The 20680-nt window shown below is 38.5% G+C and overlaps 1 long non-coding RNA gene across 1 annotated transcript; it reads left to right on the top strand.

The window, feature by feature from the left end:
* The first annotated feature begins 5456 nt into the window (after positions 1-5456).
* On the top strand, positions 5457-19556 carry LOC133612554 (uncharacterized). The gene is made up of 4 exons (XR_012051136.1): positions 5457-5567; positions 5649-5687; positions 5990-6098; positions 18644-19556. It is a non-coding gene; the product is annotated as an uncharacterized lncRNA (long non-coding RNA).
* The last annotated feature ends 1124 nt before the right edge of the window (positions 19557-20680 follow it).

Raw genomic sequence — 20680 nt, 5'->3', positions numbered from 1 at the left:
TTAGCTTGTACACAACATGGTTAGCATTAGCTTGTACACAACATGGTTAGCATTAGCTTGTACACAACATGGTTAGCATTAGCTTGTACACAACATGGTTAGCATTAGCTTGTACGCAACATGGTTAGCATTAGCTTGTACACAACATGGTTAGCATTAGCTTGTACACAACATGGTTAGCATTAGCTTGTACACAACATGGTTAGCATTAGCTTGTACACAACATGGTTAGCATTAGCTTGTACACAACATGGTTAGCATTAGCTTATACACAACATGGTTAGCATTAGATTGTACACAACATGGTTAGCATTAGCTTGTACACAACATGGTTAGCATTAGCTTGTACACAACATGGTTAGCATTAGCTTGTACACAAGATTGGCTCCAGTCCTGATCTTCAAGTGGTTGAGGTCCAAATGACAGATGCTATTTATGAGTGGATGGTGAGAGGCTACGTTCACACTGCAGGCGACCATTCACATTGTTTTCTTTCTGTGGAGTTCTTCATACGTCTGGCAACCTTTGGCCTCCTAATCATCCATTCCAACTCCTGGGGTGACCATTCCTTTTGCTATCACAATTATCATCAAACTTTTTTAAAACAGGTTACAGCTTCAAAAAAGTTCCTTCTGATTGCAAAATGGCCTAAAAAACTCTTTTTAAAAACAGAATAAAATTATATATATATATATATATATATATATATATATATATATTTTTTTTTTTTAAATCCATTTTAGAAAATGTTTAATGGATTTGGAATTGGGATGAAAAAGAATGAGGATGCAGGTGTGAATCAGTGTTTTTGTGTACCACTAGTACTGGTACACATTGTCTACTAGGAATGTGTACTACTAGTACTTGTACACATTGTCTACTAGGAATGTGTACTACCAGTACTTGTACACATTGTCTACTAGGAATGTGTACTACTAGTACTTGTACACATTGTCTACTAGGAATGTGTACCACTAGTACTGGTACACATTGTCTACTAGGAATGTGTACTACTAGTACTTCTGCACATTGTCTACTAGGAATGTGTACCACTAGTACTGGTACACATTGTCTACTAGGAATGTGTACTACTAGTACTTGTACACATTGTCTACTAGGAATGTGTACTACTAGTACTTGTACACATTGTCTACTAGGAATGTGTACCACTAGTACTGGTACATATTGTCTACTAGGAATGTGTACTACCAGTACTTGTACACATTGTCTACTAGGAATGTGTACCACTAGTACTGGTACACATTGTCTACTAGGAATGTGTACTACTAGTACTGGTACACATTGTCTACTAGGAATGTGTACTACTAGTACTGGTACACATTGTCTACTAGGAATGTGTACTACTAGTACTTGTACACATTGTCTACAAGGAATGTGTACTACTAGTACTTCTGCACATTGTCTACTAGGAATGTGTACCACTAGTACTGGTACACATTGTCTACTAGGAATGTGTACTACTAGTACTTGTACACATTGTCTACTAGGAATGTGTACCACTAGTACTGGTACACATTGTCTACTAGGAATGTGTACTACTAGTACTTGTACACATTGTCTACTAGGAATGTGTACCACTAGTACTGGTACACATTGTCTACTAGGAATGTGTACTACCAGTACTTGTACACATTGTCTACTAGGAATGTGTACCACTAGTACTGGTACACATTGTCTACTAGGAATGTGTACTACTAGTACTGGTACACATTGTCTACTAGGAATGTGTACTACTAGTACTGGTACACATTGTCTACTAGGAATGTGTACTACTAGTACTTGTACACATTGTCTACAAAGAACGTGAATCTTGCACAACTTACAATTGGACTCAGAAAGGATTCTCCATTGAAATGGATCCTAGGAATATATCATGTGGCATAAAAAGTACAATAAAACCTTTTTCAAAAAGGTTACAAAAGCTCCTCTTGTCTGCTGACAGGATGCACTGTAGTATTATTATTGTATTATTACTGTATTATTACATGTGCGGCCATTAAGTGCAGAGATGGCCTAAAAAGGTTATAAAAAGGTATTTTTTGAGTAGATTTTTGTAAAAGAGGAATCTATTTGCAATGGGAATAAGAATGAGGATTGCGAGGTGAATGAATGCTAAAAAGGGACTTGACCTGTGGTGTGAACGTAGACAAAGTTGTGTTGCACCACCATTCAGATAAAAAAAGGTATATTGACTCTCATGTCATGTCAAATGTCACATGTTGGATGTGTGCATTGTACAGCAAATGTCACATGTTGGATGTGTGCATTGTACAGCAACGTTCACACACTTTGTGGGACATTTTTGCTCTTTTCTTTGACACTGGCACCACTTGAACAAAAAACACTTCCAAGTGTGGACTATGCAAAATGTTTGAGTGTGAGTCCCCCACATGTTTATTATATCATGTACATAAGCACATGTACATGTACACTATGTTGATGATATCATGTACATAAACACCTCTTTTTCTTACACAACTTGAAAGGAGACATTTTGACCTTCTTTCTTGCTCCTGAAAATGTATTTGACGAGTTTTCTTGAAATAAAAAATGTTCCAAGTGGAGTGTGTGGATGATTATTATTTCTCTTCTTAAAAAGTTATTACTGGACAGCAGCACATATGGAAAGAAAATAGGAAAAATACAGCAAAAAGGCACAATATTATATATATATATATATATATATATATATATATATATATATATATATATATATATATATATATATATATATATATATATATATATACTTTAATAATCTCCTTGGGGAAATAAAGGTATCACATTTGATATATGTGTATATATATATATAGTGTATAAATACTGTATATGACAGGGGATGCAAAACAATAGCAATTTTTTTTTAAGTGCAATACATTTTCATAACATGGTCACTACTGCCTAGTTTCTCTTGTTATATTCTTATTGTTGCTTTTTATGTTTATTCTTATTGTTTTATTTTCTATTTTAATTCCATTTATACCCTCATTATTGACTTTTTACTTTTTAAATTTGTTCTGAATTCTGTACACTGCTGCTGGAAGTTTAATTTTCCTGAGGGAACTCTCCTGAAGGAATCAATAAAGTAATATGTAACTATCGAGATCAGTGGTTCTTAACCTTGTTGGAGGTGACGAACCCCACCAGTTTCATATGCGCCTTCACCCAACCCTTCTTTAGTGAAAAATACATTTAAAAAAATTCAAATTCAAGACAAAGTTATATGTTTTTTTTTACTGGTGCACAAAATGAAGTGTGCATGAACATCACCTTGTTCAAAGAACAACACAAACACACTCACAACAAATGACACACCTGCAAATCAGATGGAAAATTAGGGAACATTGTTTGAGGGTATCCATAATACGCCGATAGGGAGAAGTTTTTATTTACACAATGAGTCGGTTGTGTCTTGACCTCCGCCGAACCCCTGAGGCCGACTCACCCAACCCCTAGTGTTCCATCCAACCCAGGTTAAGAACCACTGATCTATATAAATATATATATAGAGGATTTATACATATGTACATTTATAGGTATAAATATGAATATATATACTGTATATAGTTGATATATATATGGTATATATACATCCATTGAATATATCAATATTGAGAGCTATATATTTAATGCTCTGACATGTGTAATAATAATATAATATAATAATAATATTGAGAGCTTTATATTTAATGCTCTGACATGTGTGTAATAATATATGACATGTGTAATAATATAATATAATAATAATATTGAGAGCTATATATTTAATGCTCTGACATGTGTGTAATAATATATGACATGTGTAATAATATAATAATAATATTGAGAGCTATATATTTAATGCTCTGACATGTGTAATAATATAATATAATAATAATATTGAGAGCTATATATTTAATGCTCTGACGTGTGTAATAATATATGACATGTGTAATAATATAATATAATAATATTGAGAGCTATATATTTAATGCTCTGATGTGTGTAATAATATAAGGGCAATGAGCTCAGTGTTTAGTGTTTCATTGCAGAAAGTTTGGGCAGACAGAAAGAAAAAGTTGTTGAGTCTACAAGAGCATCAACCTTCAAACCATTACAGTAAGTGGACACTGTCAATGGTCTTTTGAGCAAGGCACATATGTGCTGGTGCACTTCTCGTCAACACATGAAGTATCACTGACAACATGACACTAATCTAACCTGCTGTGACGTCACCATGACAACATCTCTATTGAAGAAAAGATATCCTGGACAATATTATGTTAATATTATTATAATATTCATGTGTGCTGCATTTTAAAGATGTGCTGTTTGCATTTACACTGGATGAAACAAATGTTGAAAAGGAATTTGACCTTTGCAAGCTCATTATACTATTGGCTAAGTTTTATATTCATAAATGTAAGTTTCTCAATACCGACCTCTTTTTTGTGCCTTTAAAAAAGAATTAGAAATGTACTTTAAAACACTTTCTATCTCTAAAAAGCAAAAAGCTGTGAAAACTATGATGCTGTGTTCCAAATTTAAATTATTTACTGAAAATGTGTGAGCCTATGGCTTTACACTTTGTTATATATATATATATATATATATATATATATATATATATATATATATATATATATATATATATATATATCAGTGACGTGCAGTCACTGGAGGCAGGTGAGGCGGGGCCTTATGTGCCATCATGGAAAGAAAAAAAATGTAAAAAGATACAAAATTAATTAAATTATACTATAAAGTTATTTTCCATTTAACTTCACCAGTTTTAGATTATTTTTATTCAAAATCGCTGAATTTTCACATTTGCCGTTCAAATACTGAGAAGAGACGGTGCGGTGATCAGCAGCCAGTTGAGGCACGTCACTCAGTGCCTCAACATGGATTGCGGACTCGGCTAACTGCTGGCCTGCTGTGCAGTGAGACCGTATTGCTATATGAATTATATTATACATTTCCATAGTTTAGTTAGCTGAGGTATATAATGTACAGTGTATTTTGTCAACAACTGTATGTGTGTAAAGTATTTCTTGTGCTGAGCGATCATAAAACTGCTGCGAAGACGCACTGTGTGAGGCTCGCAGTAATCCCGCCTCCTGGTGCCGGTTAATGCACCCCCGCGCAGAATGCACCCCCCGACAGGAGCACCACACCAACTAAAGCTCACACCCAAACCCTCCACGTGCAAGACCGAATCCACCCAAAAAAGTCACTTAATAAGAAGCCAAAAAGTGCAAAAACAACAACGACTGCAGGGACACAACATTAGGTACACCTGCAGACTGCAGCACGGATTTCATATTTCATTCATTCACAACTCCTCCAACACCAACACCACTGTTCCCGCACTTATAAGTAAAGGTAAGTGTAACGCAGGTGCCAAATGTATACCTTTTTGTATTTGACTGGTATGCTCTTGCTTACTAGTTACTCTTTGAGCGCTGTGCGTGCTTCCTGGTCACGTGACTGCCGCGGTCCAATTAGCTGGGCTTATAAGCCGGTAGCAGGAAGTTGCCAGCTGACAGATCGATTGTTTGCTCGAGGTAGGTTTTTAATCCTCCTTTTTACCTGGAATATTGTGCTAACTAAGTAGAAACTCAAATGCCTCATTTGTAACTTTATAGAGCCGACTACCAGCGCCGGAGTCTCTCATTAAGCTGTTGGTGAGTCCATATTTATGAACATAGCACAGTTAGCATTTATCCCTCTTCGATTGTTTTCATTGCAAGTCTTTGTAGCATATTATCAATCGTCTGTATACAATTAAACCTTTTGATAACTATTTGTGTGTTAAATGTACTTTTAAATGTGTTTTGATAATAAGCATGTTTAGTGCACTGATGCTGCTAATAGTTATTTTGACATTTTATTGCATATTGTGATTTTGATGTTATTGATTTATATTGTACAATATGGAGGAAGAAGATATGTTGGATTTAAAAGAATGTTCCTGGCTCTTACACAGGCCAGGCTTCTCTTGTTTTGATGGCGAGCTAAAGAAAGGAGCATCTAGTCCAAGGAGTATTCTTGGAGGATTCCAGCCAGAAACCCCACCACCTGTTCGGTTTGGGCGGGTAGGAGGCTCTCGAGCCGACCCTTTACGTTTTTTCCCCATCTTTAACCTGCAGTACACGAGCTGTACTGCCATCCTTTTTTTTTCTAAGAACTCTAAGTCTGAACTGAGATTTATTCAGATCCAGAAATATTAATTAATGAAATTAGAATTGTATGTATGTATATAGTCACTGTTGTCCCGATTTATTTCATGTTGAATGGCCATTCAACTTATTGTGTGTATATATCTGCTGTCCCTCACAAATGGTTTAAATACCGTATTTTCCGCACTATAAGGCGCACCGGATTATTAGCCGCACCTTCAATGAATTTCATATTTCATAACTTTGTCCACCAATAAGCCGCCCCGGATTATAAGCCGCGCCTACGCTGCGCTAAAGGGAATGTCAAAAAAAACAGTCAGATAGTTCAGTCAAACTTTAATAATATATTGAAAACCAGCGTTCTAACAACTCTGTCCCAAAATGTACGCAAATGTGCAATCACAAACATAGTAAAATTCAAAATGGTGTAGAGCAATAGTAACATAATGTTGCTCGAACGTTAATGTCACAACACACAAAATAAACATAGCGCTCACCTTCTGAAGTTATTCTTCATTCGTAAATCCTTCGAATTCTTCGTCTTCGGTGTCCGAATTGAAAAGTTGCGCAAGCGTGGGTTCCAAAATGGCCGGCTCCGTCTCTTCGAAGTCATCGGAGTCAGTGTCACTGTTGTCCAGTAGTTCTGTGAATCCTGCCTTCCGGAAAGCTCGGACCACAGTTGTGACCGAAATATCTGCCCAGGCATTTACGATCCACTGGCAAATGTTGGCGTATGTCGTCCGGCGCTGTCTGCCCGTCTTAGTGAAGGTGTGTTCGCCTTCGGAGCTGTGTGAAAAAAGCCACCCGGCCTCTTCGCGTAAACTTCCCTTAACCACTCGCTCATCTTTTCTTCATCCATCCATCCCTTCGAGTTAGCTTTTATGATGACGCCGGCTGGAAAGGTCTCTTTTGGCAAGGTCTTCCTTTTGAATATCACCATGGGTGGAAGTTAGCATGGCAAGCTAGAACCACAGTGAAGGATGACTTCTCATTCCCTGTGGTGCGAATATTCACCGTACGTGCTCCCGTTGTATCCACAGTGCGGTTCACAGGAATATCAGTTGCTGTGAAATACGGTAGTAATCCGTGTGCGGATGGAGAGATTGCGTCTTTTTATGAACCGGATCCTTGTCGCTTAGTAGGAGCCATTTTGTGGTCTTTACAGATGTAAACAGGAAATGAAACGTACGGTGATATCCGCGCGTTTTTTCTTCTTCTTCCGGGGGCGGGTGGTTGCTTACAGTAGAAGAAGAAGCGCTTCCTGTTCTATGGGGGCGGGTGCTTTCCTTGGCGGTTGCTTGCGTAGAAGAAGAAGCGCTTCCTGTTCTACCGGGAAAAAAGATGGCGGCTGTTTACCGAAGTTGCGAGATCGAAACTTTATGAAAATGAATCGTAATAAAGCGCACCGGGTTATAAGGCGCACTGTCAGCTTTAGAGAAAATTTGTGGTTTTTAGGTGCGCCTTATAGTGCGGAAAATACGGTACACGGTGTCAACCAAACTACAGTTTAAGCTCTGCCTTCTCTCTCCAAGTCGAAACCCTAGACTTCTGTTCTGAGCCCATAAAACCCCGTATATACAGTATTGCATTAAATTTGTAGTACGTATAGGTTACATAAGACCATAATAACATTTTTTTATTAAATGTGCTTTTTTGTGTGCTACAGTTTGTATGTGTAAAGTTAAAGATAAGTTAAAGTAGCAATGATTGTCACACACACACACTAGGTGTGGTGAAATGTGTCCTCTACCCCGTGGGGTGATCAAGAGATGAGGGGAGCAGCGGCGCCGCACCCGGGAATCATTTTTGGTGATTTAACCCCCAATTCCAAGCCTTGATGCTGAGTGCCAAGCAGGGAAGAATGCTGGTATGAGCTTTTAAACATAACCCGTTAACTGCTGCCAATCAAATGGTGAATAAGATACTCTTTAGGGTTCATATGTTTGTAAATCTGACTGTGATGAAGTCAGTGCCTCACCAGCCATCAACCTCACCGCACCTCACTGATATATATATATATATATATATATATATATATATATAGCATTCTATTTTAGTTACTTTATTGAGTTTACAACCCCCTGGCGCTGATTTGTACTGTTTTTGTACTTGTTTTGATTATTATTAATTCTCGATTGTTTGTAAATATTGCAATTTATAAATAAAGGTTTATAAAATTTAAAAAAAAAGAAAGAAAATACATGTCATTCTACTATGTGCAATGCAATTGTGTTTTCTTTGAAAGGCTCCTCGCAGCGAAGTTTTAGCAGCACAAAGTATTTAGAACATGAAGTTTTAGCAGCACAAAGTATTTAGAACATGAAGTTTTAGCAGCACAAAGTATTTAGAACATGAAGTTTTAGCAGCACAAAGTATTTAGAACATGGTCTCAGACATGCGGCCAGAGAGACGTTATTTTGCGGCCTGCACCTTAATATGAAAATGTAATGTTAGTGCGGCCCGTCACTTTTATATGAATGATGTTTGACAGTTTTATATGAATGATGTTTGACAGTTTTATATGAATGGTGTTTGACAGTTTTATATGAATGTAGTTTGACAGTTTTATATGAATGTAGTTTGACAGTTTTATATGAATGATGTTTGACAGTTTTATATGAATGTAGTTTGACAGTTTTATATGAATGATGTTTGACAGTTTTATATGAATGTAGTTTGACAGTTTTATATGAATGTAGTTTGACAGTTTTATATGAATGTAGTTTGACAGTTTTATATGAATGTAGTTTGACAGTTTTATATGAATGTAGTTTGACAGTTTTATATGAATGTAGTTTGACAGTTTTATATGAATGTAGTTTGACAGTTTTATATGAATGGTGTTTGACAGTTTTATATGAATGTAGTTTGACAGTTTTATATGAATGTAGTTTGACAGTTTTATATGAATGTAGTTTGACAGTTTTATATGAATGTAGTTTGACAGTTTTATATGAATGTAGTTTGACAGTTTTATATGAATGTAGTTTGACAGTTTTATATGAATGTAGTTTGACAGTTTTATATGAATGTAGTTTGACAGTTTTATATGAATGTAGTTTGACAGTTTTATATGAATGTAGTTTGACAGTTTTATATGAATGTAGTTTGACAGTTTTATATGAATGGTGTTTGACAGTTTTATATGAATGTAGTTTGACAGTTTTATATGAATGTAGTTTGACAGTTTTATATGAATGTAGTTTGACAGTTTTATATGAATGTAGTTTGACAGTTTTATATGAATGTAGTTTGACAGTTTTATATGAATGTAGTTTGACAGTTTTATATGAATGTAGTTTGACAGTTTTATATGAATGTAGTTTGACAGTTTTATATGAATGTAGTTTGACAGTTTTATATGAATGTAGTTTGACAGTTTTATATGAATGTAGTTTGACAGCCTCATACTTGCCAACCCTCCCAATTTTTCCGGGAAACCCCTTGCAGCCCTAACTCTTCCGGGCTAGAATATACACACCAGCTACCACCAAACCTCGCCCCCCCTTTGTGTGTCGGTTGAGGTGGTAGCTGGTGTGTATATTCTAGCCCGGAAGAGTTAGGGCTGCAAGGGATTCTGGGTATTTGTTCTGTTGTGTTTATGTTGTGTTACTGTGCGGATGTTCTCCCGAAATGTGTTTGTCATTCTTGTTTGGTGTGCGTTCACAGTGTGGCGCACATTAGTAAGAGTGTTATAGTTGTTTATACGGCCACTCTCAGTGTGACCTCAATGGCTGTTGATCAAGTATGTCTTGCAGTCATTACGTGTGTCTGCAGAAGCCTCATACAACATGTGACGCTCTTTGTATTGTGAAGAAGCGACGCGACGACAGGTTGTAGAGGACGTTAAAGGCTGTGCCCTTAAAATTGATGTCCGGGTGAAAATGGGGACAAATTGGTGAGAATGGTTGCCCCGGCAGATTGTCGGGATGGGGCACTGAAATTCGGGAGTCTCCCATAAAAATGGTGAGGGTTGGCAAGTGTGTTGCGAGGGCGGGAGAACCATTCAAAGAAGGTGAATTCATTAAAAAGTGCATGTTAGATTTTTTTTAAGAAATCTTTTCTTGCAGCCCAGCCTCACCCACTTTCTGCATCCGGTGGCCCCTGGTCAATTGACTTTGAGACCCCGGATTTAGAACATCAAGTCTTAGCAACTTTTGGGTCATCTGCCAGGCCTGCGCATGACGTCATGATGTTTGCTCACATGCAACGGTGCTGCCCCCTGGCGGTCTGCGGCACAAGTGCAGCCTTCACTGGCCTCTGTGACGTTGTGACGTCACAATTGTACAGCTGCTGACTCGGCACTTAACTTAACTTAAGAGGACGACTCGGGGAGTATTTTAGAGCTGCTGACTCAGCACTTAAGTTAACTTAAGAGGACTACTCGGGGAGTATTTTAGAGCTGCTGACTCAGCACTTTTAACGCGGAGGAATTATCCCGAGTTATTTCCGCTTATCTGGCCCAAGTTCCGCAGACAAGCGGAAGTGGCGTGTAACCAATCAGGTGTTAGGACACGCCCACTGAGTTTGACAGACAAAAACGCTGATTAACTCTAACATGATGAAATAAACTCTAACATGATGAAATAAACTCTAACATGATGAAATAAACTCTAACATGATGAAATAAACTCTTAACATGATAAAAGCAATGATACATGAAATGATTATATTAATCTTTAAATATTGGAATAATTGATGAAATATTGAAATGTACATTTAATAAAGTAATGACATTTATTAGCACATGTAGGTATTTAACTCAAATTTAAATGACTTAGTAACACATTCGGGTAATTACTTAAAGATGTATTTAATTTGTCAGTGTTTATTGTAGTATGACAGGCAGTGCTAGGACGCCCCCTGGTGGCCAACAACCCTCATCTACTAACTTGATGCTGGAAGTCGATCTTTTTCATCCTTTTTGCAGCCATTGAAAACATGCGAAGGCACAAAACCAGCAGATATCATTCACAATTCAACTCATCAGACAGTAAAAACTCGTTTTTGCAATTGTTGGATATGACTTTAAACCATAACCAATATAGTAGATGTACTGTATCAATATAGGTCTTGTCTCAAAGTAGATGTACTGTATCAATATAGGTCTTGTCTCAAAGTAGGTGTACTGTATCAATATAGGTCTTGTCTCAAAGTAGATGTACTGTATCAATATAGATCTTGTCTCAAAGTAGGTGTACTGTATCAATATAGGTCTTTTCTCAAAGTAGATGTACTGTATCAATATAGGTCTTGTCTCACAGTAGGTGTACTGTATCAATATAGGTCTTGTCTCAAAGTAGATGTACTGTATCAATATAGGTCTTGTCTCAAAGTAGATGTACTGTATCAATATAGGTCTTGTCTCAAAGTAGGTGTACTGTATCAATATAGGTCTTGTCTCAAAGTAGATGTACTGTATCAATATAGGTCTTGTCTCAAAGTAGGTGTACTGTATCAATATAGGTCTTGTCTCAAAGTAGGTGTACTGTATCAATATAGGTCTTGTCTCAAAGTAGGTGTACTGTATCAATATAGGTCTTGTCTCAAAGTAGGTGTACTGTATCAATATAGGTCTTGTCTCAAAGTAGATGTACTGTATCAATATAGGTCTTGTCTCAAAGTAGGTGTACTGTATCAATATAGGTCTTGTCTCAAAGTAGGTGTACTGTATCAATATAGGTCTTGTCTCAAAGTAGATGTACTGTATCAAGATAGGTCTTGTCTGAAAGTAGGTGTACTGTATCAAGATAGGTCTTGTCTCAAAGTAGGTGTACTGTATCAATATAGGTCTTGTCTCAAAGTAGATGTACTGTATCAATATAGGTCTTGTCTCAAAGTAGATGTACTGTATCAATATAGGTCTTGTCTCAAAGTAGATGTACTGTATCAATATAGGTCTTGTCTCAAAGTAGATGTACTGTATCAATATAGGTCTTGTCTCAAAGTAGGTGTACTGTATCAATATAGGTCTTGTCTCAAAGTAGGTGTACTGTATCAATATAGGTCTTGTCTCAAAGTAGATGTACTGTATCAGTATAGGTCTTGTCTCAAAGTAGGTGTACTGTATCAATATAGGTCTTGTCTCAAAGTAGATGTACTGTATCAATATAGGTCTTGTCTCAAAGTAGATGTACTGTATCAATATAGGTCTTGTCTCAAAGTAGATGTACTGTATCAATATAGGTCTTGTCTCAAAGTAGGTGTACTGTATCAATATAGGTCTTGTCTCAAAGTAGATGTACTGTATCAATATAGGTCTTGTCTCAAAGTAGGTGTACTGTATCAATATAGGTCTTGTCTCAAAGTAGATGTACTGTATCAATATAGGTCTTGTCTCAAAGTAGATGTACTGTATCAATATAGGTCTTGTCTCAAAGTAGGTGTACTGTATCAATATAGGTCTTGTCTCAAAGTAGATGTACTGTATCAATACAGGTCTTGTCTCAGAGTAGATGTACTGTATCAATATAGGTCTTGTCTCAAAGTAGGTGTACTGTATCAATATAGGTCTTGTCTCAGAGTACCGGTAGATGTACTGTATCAATATAGGTCTTGTCTCAAAGTAGATGTACTGCATCAATATAGGTCTTGTCTCAAAGTAGGTGTACTGTATCAATATAGGTCTTGTCTCAGAGTAGGTGTACTGTCACGACCTTTCACATCACACCCTGACTTATTTTTTTTCTCTTTTGTTGGTATTTTCCTGTAGCAGTTTCATGTCTTCCTTTGAGCGATATTCACCGCACCTGCTTTGTTTTAGCAATCAAGAATATTTCAGTTCTTGCTATCATTCTTTGTGTGGACATTGTTGATTGTCATGTCATGTTGGGATGTACTTTGTGGACGCCGTCTCTGCTCCACAGTAAGTCTTTGCTGTCGTCCAGCATTCTGTTTTTGTTTACTTTGTAGCCAGTTCAGTTTTAGTTTGGTTCTGCATAGTCTTCCCTAAGCTTCAATGCCTTTTCTTAGGGGCACTCACCTTTTGTTTATTTTTGGTTTAAGCATTAGATACCTTTTTACCTGCACACTGCCTCCTGCTGTCGTCTGCATGTTGTGATCACCACAAACCATCGTCGTCTCACACGACGAGTTTCCCACATCTACAAAGCAATTATCTACCTGCTGCCACCTACTGATATGATATGGTATTACAGGGTTACTCTGCCCAGCTCTAGACAGCACCGACACTCAACAACAACAACAACACATTATTTGCAGACTATAATTACTGCTTTGCAAGCAAAAAATATTTTTAACCCAATTAGATGAAACTGCATAATCTCCCCACGGCACACCAGACTGTATCTCATAGTGTGCCGCGGCACAGTGGTTGAAAAATACTGCTGTATGGAATGCGACCTTGAAGAGGAAAAATAGTGCAAATAATTGGAATTGTAGAAGAAGAAGGAAATGTTGTGAGGGAGATGACAGCAAACGCGTGTGAATGATTGCAAGCATCAAAGAGTGAAAGCTTCATATCAAGTATGGATGGATCACTTTAATCCACCTTTCACCTCCCAGCAAATGAAAGCTTCATATAAAGTATGGATGGATCTCTTTAATCCACCTTTCACCTCCCAGCAAATGAAAGCTTCATATAAAGTATGGATGGATCCGTTTAATCCACCTTTCACCTCCCAGCAAATCCTGGCCATCTTTTAGATGCAACATTTAGGATGTGTCCTTTCACTGCCATCAAGTGTGGACTTAGACCTTCATCTCTGAGTCCTATTTGTTCTGGCCTCACGGGACATCTTATATTCCCAATACCGTCAACAAGAAGATCCACAATCCTCACAGGGAGACTTGATGTAGAAACGTCATGAAACAGTCTAATGTGTCCTCCATGTTTACTCTGAATTACTGTCAATGGAAAATGGCCACCGCTGTTATTTTTATGACAGCTTTTTACTGCTAAATCTAGCAAGGTTTTTACAGTGCATGGATAAAAACTGTTATTTTCTAATAATATCTAGTACCGTATTTTCCGCACCATAAGGCGCCCTGGGTTATAAGCCGCGCCTTCAATGAACGGCATATTTCAAAACTTTGTCCACCTATAAGCCGCCCCGTGTTATAAGCCGCATCTAACTGCGCTAAAGGAATGTCAAAAAAACAGTCAGATAGGTCAGTCAAACTTTAATAATATATTAAAAACCAGCGTGATGTGGGCGCGCATGGAGTCGTATATCAACATGGACGGAGCTGCGTGAAAAAAGCCACCCGGCCTCTTCGCGTAAACTTACCTTAACCACTCGCTCATCTTTTCTTCATCCATCCCTTCGAGTTAGCTTTTATGATGACGCCGGCTGGAAAGGTCTCTTTTGGCAAGGTCTTCCTTTTGAATATCACCATGGGTGGAAGTTTCTGGCCATTAGCATGGCAAGCTAGAACCACAGTGAAGGACGACTTCTCATTCCCTGTGGTGCGAATATTCACCGTACGTGCTCCCGTTGTATCCACAGTGCGGTTCACAGGAATATCAAAAGTCAGTGGAACCTCGTCCATGTTGATAATGTTCTCTGGCCGGATCTTTTTTTCAGCTATCTTGTTTTTACAATATGCACGGAAAGTAGCCAGCTTTTCTTGAAAGTCTTTAGGCAGTTGCTGTGAAATAGTAGTCCGTGTGCGGATGGAGAGATTGCGTCTTTTCATGAACCGGATCCCTGTCGCTTAGTAGGAGCCATTTTGTGGTCTTTACAGATGTAAACACACAAAGGAAATGAAACGTAATATCCGCGCACTTCTTCTTCTTCTACGCGGGCGGGTGGTTGCTTACAGTAGAAGAAGAAGCGCTTCCTGTTCTATGGGGGCGGGTGCTTACCTTGGCGGTTGCTTGCGTAGAAGAAGAAGCACTTCCTCTTCTACGGGGAAAAAAGATGGCGGCTGTTTACCGTAGTTGCGAGACCGAAACTTTATGACAATGAATCTTAATATGAATCCATATATAAAGCGCACCGGGTTATAAGCCGCACTGTCAGCTTTTGAGTAAATTTGTGTTTTTTAGGTGCGGCTAATAGTGCGGAAAATACGGTACAATGATAATGCAGCATTTACAAACCACTGATTTTTTACCTGATTGACAGTGCTCTGTAAAAACTCATCTGGAGATTTTCCAGAAAAAACAAATAGCCAGAAATGAACAGTAAAATCTCCAATGTTTTTTTTTTTTTACACAATTACGGTACAACAGTTATTTTTACGGTAAAATTCTGGCAACTGAGCTTCCGGTATGATACTGTAAAATCTATTGATTTTTATTGATCTATAGCGCTCTGTCAAAAACGTTTTTTTTTTTGCAGATTTTACGGTAAAAACTGTCAGCTCAGTCCCATGAAAATGATGGCGTTTTTCATTTGAATGACTGTAAATTGGAAGTCAGTATTTTTACAGTAAAGTTCTGGCGACTGAGCTGCCAGTTTTCTTTACTGTGACATCTACAGACTTTGTTTTTACAGTGCATTCCTGTAAATGGAACACAGTTATTTTAATGAACATACTACTACTAGTAATAATAATAGTATACTGATTTTTTATTTACAGTGCACTGTAAACAAATCTACATTTTACAGTAAAAAAAACCTGGCAGCTCAAAGGCTAGAATTGCACCATTTTTTTCTTTTTACAATGAATTACAGTGAATGTGAAAACCATACAACTGTTATTTTGAGGGCCAAATTGTAACAATTGAGATAGCAGTTGTTTATCGTTAAATCTCCAGACATTGTTTTACAGTGGAAATGGAAAAACAATACAACGATTATTTTTGCAGTAAAATTCTGACAACCACTATTCTACCGTACAATCTACTGTTTTATATCTTCATTTACAGCGCCTTGTTAAAAGATAGCAGTACATTTGAGGGTCAAATGAAGAGTATTATTTGACTAGCAGACTATATTTGTACGCTCACATTCTGGCCACGACGCTGACAATTTTTTCTAACCTGAGGTGGTTTTTACAGTGCATTACTGTAAATGGAAAAACAGTTTTTTTTGTAATATCATTATTATTAATGCATAATTATATTTCTTATCAGAATTTTACTGTCACGTTCAAACACTGAGGACATCTATTAAACAAGACAAAAGGCAAGGAATCAAACAGAGACAGAATTCAATTTGGACTCAATATTGAGGAGAGACATGGCCACTGCACTCTCTGTACAGTCCTGCACCACGCTCTGACCAAGAAGGTTTTCGTCTCCTCATTTATTCAGATGTTCAATGTTCACGCACCAACACATGTCACAGCAGGAACGGGAAGTATGTAAAACAGTCATTGTTTTCGGTCGCTTTGAAGTCCAAGAAGAGGATTTCTCGGGCTTGGGCTCTTCCTGGATCCAGCTGGGGCAGGTGTTGGAGGACAATGGATAACCCCTCCCGTCTCCTGACCACAGGGACTTCAAGAGGGCAGCGGGTCGTAAATAGCGTTGACCTCGGTTACCAAATAGTTGGAAGAGAGTTTGTGAAATATTTCAAAGAGAGTTCGTTTAACACTTCAAAGAGAGTTCCTCTGGAAGTTGAGCAGATCCTGCCATCTGTCCGTGTTGAAATCACAGTGGCGTTTCACGAGCCTTCTTCCTCTTGTTAGGCCTCGAAAGACAGCATTCATAATACAACGTTTCTTTTGTGATAACTTACAAACAATTATTCCAACATTTACCACACACTATACAGTGTTTATTTTGTTTTTTTTACAGTGAAGTCTGTCTGTCAAAAAAAGTTGGTGGAAAAAACAACTTTCCCACTTTACAGGAGTACACTGTAAAAAGATCAGAAGATTTTAGGGTAAAAACCGCTCGCCAGAATTGTTTTGACACCAAACTACTGTCAATGTTAAATCTCTTCTTTTTGCAGGAGAATTCTGCCACTTTTTACTGTTAAATCCACAGATGTTGTTTTTACAGTGCATCCATTTTCTACCGCTTGTCCCTTTTGGGCTGGCTGGAGCCTATCTCAGCTACAATCAGGCAGAAGGCGGGGTACACCCTGGACAAGTCAGTGCACCACTGTAAGTGGAAAATCTCTACCACTTTATTTTCAAAGCAAAATTCTGGCGTTTCAGCGTAAAATCTACAACTTATTTTCCCAGTGCACTCTAACAAGATTTGACGTCAAGAAAGTGGCAGCTGAGTCCTCAGAATTTGAGCATAAACTCGGTGGCCTAGTGGTTAGAGTGTCCGCCCTGAGATGGCTAGGTTGTGAGCAGGGCCGGCCCGTGGCATAGGCCGTATAGGCAAATGCTAAGGGCGCCGTCCATCAGGGGGCGCCACGCCAGTGCTACAAATGTTAGAGAGAAAAAAAAAAAAAAGAGAAAAAAAGGTGGTACTATTATTTCTAAATACAAAAAATAATCCCACGTTAATTAAAATGCAAAGTAAAGCCTATTTATTAGAAATATTATTTGTTACAACATCCCCACCCCCCCCGCACGGTGCGCCCTCTCCCTTCCCGTATCATGACTCTTTTTGGACGTCACCACATCAAAAAATCAACACAAGATGTCAAAACGGCCAAAACTGTCAGGTGCCCAGGGAAGAAAAAAGAGAAAAGAAGAGGAGGAGAAACGAGAAAAAGACAAGAGGTAGCAGGTAGGTAACGTTAGCCTACATGAAATTATTTGTCTGTTACAGAATGTGATAGTAACCTGGCTTTTTAGCATTAAGCTAATGTTACATGAGTCGGCAATTGCTAATCAATAAATAGCTAGTTCTGTTTTAACGTCGGGTTAATATTGTGGAGGGGGCTAAATTGTTATGGAAAATAATAATGTAACGTTAGGTAATTACAGTACTCCCACCTTACATTCCTCAGGGACATTTGTATTAGATCTTTTAAGCAGGTGTTTTTTGTTTACATTGTTATTGCCTTCTGGTTAGCTAATGTTTGCCCTGCAGGTAATAGTCACTTTTCCACCCCTTTATATATTAGGTATAGTTGTAAGTAAAAAAAAAAGGTCAAAGACAAAGCTATTCGGGTTCTTGTGAGTATATACACTTCACTGCCGATGTGGGGTGGGGGCGCCGCCACCTAAAATCTTGCCTAGGGCGCAAGATTGGTTAGGGCCGGGCCTGGTTGTGAGTTCAAACCCCGGCCGAGTCATACCAAAGACTATAAAAATGCGAGCCATTACCTCCCTGCTTGGCACTCAGCATCAAGGCTTGGAATTGGGGGTTAAATCACCAAAAATGATTCCCGAGCGCAGTCACCGCTGCTGCTCACTGCTCCCCTGAACAAGGGTGATGAATCAAATGCAGAGGACACATTTCACCACACCTAGTGTGTGTGTGACTATCATTGCTACTTTAAAAATAACAGTGGTACACATTTGTAATCCACATTCATTCGCTGTAAAAAACACTGCTGAAATTCTGGCGACAGAAAATATAAAATCATTTTTACATGTGAAAAATGAGAGTGTATTCCTGTAATTGTAAAGCGTGTGCGTGTTTGCAGGAGGAACCAGACAAGGGCAGCCTGACGAGCTGCTGATTAGACATGTGACCTCATCACACATTTGAAAAGGTGTGATTGCAGCTGAAAGGATGAAACGGGACCTTGAAGGAAGAGACGAATGATTGGGAGGAAGCTGATTGCAGCCAACAATGTGGACAAATAGGATTTGCATGGCCAAGTGTCTGCTGTCCTTGAGCAAGACTTGAGTCGTAGCTCCTGCGTCACAGAACAATATAGTCATTTTATTACAAGCTAAGGGTAGTCAATGTACAGCTTGTACCCTATTTTCATGGCATCATCCACTCAATTTGACAAGAAGAACAAGTTTCCGCACCGCAGCTAGACACCTTGTGAAATGAGTTATTTACACAGAAGTATTTTGTAAATGTTTATTTACATACCTTAAAGGTGTCTGTAACATGGCAGTAAAACGGCTGATCAAACAAAACAGAAGTCATGGTCATGGACACTGTTAGAATAATTATATATACGTTATCACACTTGCTCTAGTTACTATCGATTGTGCTCAAGCTGTACTTTTTCTTCTCGTGCAACTTGTTATCTTCCACTGCAATGTGAGGAGTGGCCTCACCACACATGTTTCTGTCTTTCACAGCCTGCTAACAGCCAAGGACGAACCAGCACCTCAACGAAGATAAGGCGACAGCAGGCAGACAAAGCAGAGACAGGGCGCAATCACAAGGCCCCCAGCACATTTCCGTTGTGAATAATCAGGTATTGTGCGTACTGAGCTGCTGCTGGCATAATGTGTGACCCCTCCCTTTTGAAGCCATGTAACTAGGGAACTCCCAAACTGAATAAATAGAGGAGCACGTGGGCTGTGCCTCAGAGCATAGGGTGAGACTGTAACTGAGTGTGCAGGGCCATACCTTCTCCTCATGAGCAAAATTTAACTCTGTCTCTGCCTGATTCCTTGCTTCTTGTTCTGTTTAATAGATAGTTCGGTGCTTAAACCCGACAACACACTAGCTGCGCAAGCTAGCTCTCCAATCAAACAGACTCAATAACTCCACGGTGACGTTTTGCTGACCTTACTGAGGAATTTGTGTAAGTGAAACAATAGAAAAAGAATGCCATTGTAAGTTAATAATACTAACACAGACACTTGTAAACATGTTAGCATATTAGCTCATGCTAATGCCGCTAGCTTGATTACATTACAAATATGCATGAAAAGACTCGTCCAGACATCACACATGGGATGCTTTAGGAAGTAAGAATTGTTTTAGTTATATTGTAAAACGTACAAACGTTGTTCGGAGTGATGAATGAAGAATTATTTCGAGCAAAACCGCCACGGATGCTAATTTCCGGTTACTTGGTTAAAACAGGAAGTATATTTTCAACACCTGCAGTGAACAAAGTCGTCCAAAAGATGGCGCCACAGCACAACAATAACACACCATTTCAGTCCTTGGCTTGGTAAAAAGTATTGATCACAAAACATTACGGAAAAAAAAACATTCATAAATTAGCCGCTCCGTTTTATAAGCCGCAGGGTTCAAAATCTTGGCGAATGAACAATATATTTACTAAAAACACACATCCAATGAATGAATTAAGAATATATTTAGTAAAAACACACATCCAATGAATAGCTAGCATGACATTGCTAGCATATGTATTTATGAGGCCTGGAGTCCTTCTCCAGCGAGGGCCGCATAAATACAAATTGGAGGCTGCAGGGGCCACTTTGTTCTACAAAATCCCTGTTGGGGTGATTTCCACACGTGAGAGCAAAAAAAAAAGGTTTTGATTTCCCTCGACTGGCTGCTACTTACTGCTTGTTTGCCGCCAAACACTCAAGTCAACAGGAAGCGGAAAAGGCCGTTAGGTGTAGACATTTATTTTGAAGGGTCGCAGCAGATGTGCTTGCCATGAGCGCTAATACAAAAACTTTGATTATTTCCGCTCGCTTTCCTCCCAGGCTAATAAACAATGGCCTCGTTAAGAAGCATTTCCACACAGACCAGCGATGTTGAGCCGGGTGTTGTGGGTGTGGACGCTGCTGCTCTT

The sequence above is a fragment of the Nerophis lumbriciformis genome, linkage group LG01, assembly GCF_033978685.3.
Source record: "Nerophis lumbriciformis linkage group LG01, RoL_Nlum_v2.1, whole genome shotgun sequence".
Taxonomy (NCBI): Eukaryota; Metazoa; Chordata; class Actinopteri; order Syngnathiformes; family Syngnathidae; genus Nerophis; species Nerophis lumbriciformis.
Note: the sequence above shows the minus strand (reverse complement) of the source record. Positions and strands in the feature narration are given on the sequence as shown.